The sequence below is a fragment of the Aplysia californica genome, unplaced genomic scaffold (genome assembly GCF_000002075.1).
Source record: "Aplysia californica isolate F4 #8 unplaced genomic scaffold, AplCal3.0 scaffold00200, whole genome shotgun sequence".
Lineage (NCBI taxonomy): Eukaryota > Metazoa > Mollusca > Gastropoda > Aplysiida > Aplysiidae > Aplysia > Aplysia californica.
In genome coordinates this window covers 877,278-878,783 of record NW_004797470.1, presented here as the reverse complement: position 1 = coordinate 878,783, position 1,506 = coordinate 877,278, and the positions used below count along the sequence as shown (strand labels likewise).

General features: G+C 40.5%; 1 protein-coding gene across 1 annotated transcript in view; it reads left to right on the top strand.

Moving 5' to 3' along the window:
- LOC106011851 overlaps positions 1 to 1,506 on the top strand; it is a gene marked incomplete at its 3' end in the record, with an annotated part of 20,267 nt that overhangs the window by 17,627 nt on the left and 1,134 nt on the right.

Here is a 1,506-nt window from a genome sequence, read left to right as displayed (position 1 = left end):
TGTGTGTGTGTGTCTGTACACCAGTCTATCTGTTAGTATGAATGCCTGTGTCTGTGTATCTGTCTTCTGTCTTGCTGTCTATATTACGTCTATTTGTTTGTCTGTTTGTGTGCTTCATGCCACTTCTTGAATCGCGCACGCGAGCCACCGTGACTGATTGTCAAGATTATAATCAAAGATTTCAGTGGAAAACTCGTTACTATATCGGACACATACAGTGGTTTTCATATTGATATCCATCGAAGTGTTTAAAATTTGAAGTAAAATGAATTGACTAATTTGGAATATAAAAAAAGAAGAGGACACGCAATACTGATATGCCAGTGGTTTCTCTGACACAGCAAGAAACAATGACAATATCTACTTACGTCTACGTACGATCTCGAAGGGGGGGGGGGGGTCGAAAAGTAATGCAAGTTGTTCGTTATTTTGCACAATTTTGCTTCAAATTTAATTAAATTCAGCTCACAAGTACTTGTTTATGTACTTTTGAACTCAAACTGTTAAAATTGAAGTTTCTTTAATTTTGGCCAGAATGACGTCGTATCAAAATGACTACCCTCTTGGAGATCTGTCAGAGGCAAAGAGCAGTGAATGAATTTATTGCTTTAGAAGGTGAATCCACCGATAACATCCAAAAGAGACTTCAGAATGTTTATAAGGACCAAGCTCTAGATTCTGTCACTGTATATTGATGGTCACACGTGTAAGCAATGAGCCGGAAGAAGAGGAAGAGGTGTCGATGTACTTGTCAGACAATCATCGTCCCGAGGAGTCAGCCGGAAAAATCATGGCAATTGTGTTTTGGGACGTTCATAGTGTGCTTCTCATAGGTTTTTTAAAATCCACGAGGAGCAACTGTCAATTCTGAACCCTATATCGAAACACTGAAACGACTGAAAGCGAGAATTCTACCCGTCAGACCAAATTTGAACATGGAAAGGGTGTTTTTCCACCATGACAATGCCCGCCTGCATTTGAGTACCAGAACAAGGGAGACAATCAAACGTTTATGTGGAAAACACTGCCACACACGACTTATTCTACTGATTTGGCTCCTTCAGACTTCCACCTTTTCGATCCTAGAAAAGAACCTTTCAGAGGTCAACACTGTGGAAACGATGGAGAAATCAAGACTGCTGTACCCTTTAACGACCAACCTGCTCAGTTATACGAAGCTGGCATGTGGACTTAGTTAAAAGTGAACAGTGGCTATTGAACGAAATGGAGATTAGGTTGGGAAATAAAAATATAATCCTCAGATGCTCACCTATAATTTGAGGTATGATAGTTGCAAGTGTGTTCTTTTTTCTTTAAGTTATAAAAGAACTTGCATTACTTGTTGACTCACCCTGGTATATCCCCTTGCATAATATCTATTATCTTTCCTACTCCGTCATCTCTCTCTCTCTGTCTCTCTCTCTCTCTCTCTCTCTCTCTCTCGCTCTCTCTCTCTTTCTCTCTCTCTCTCTCTCCTTCTCCCTCTCTCTCTCTCTCTCCCTCCCC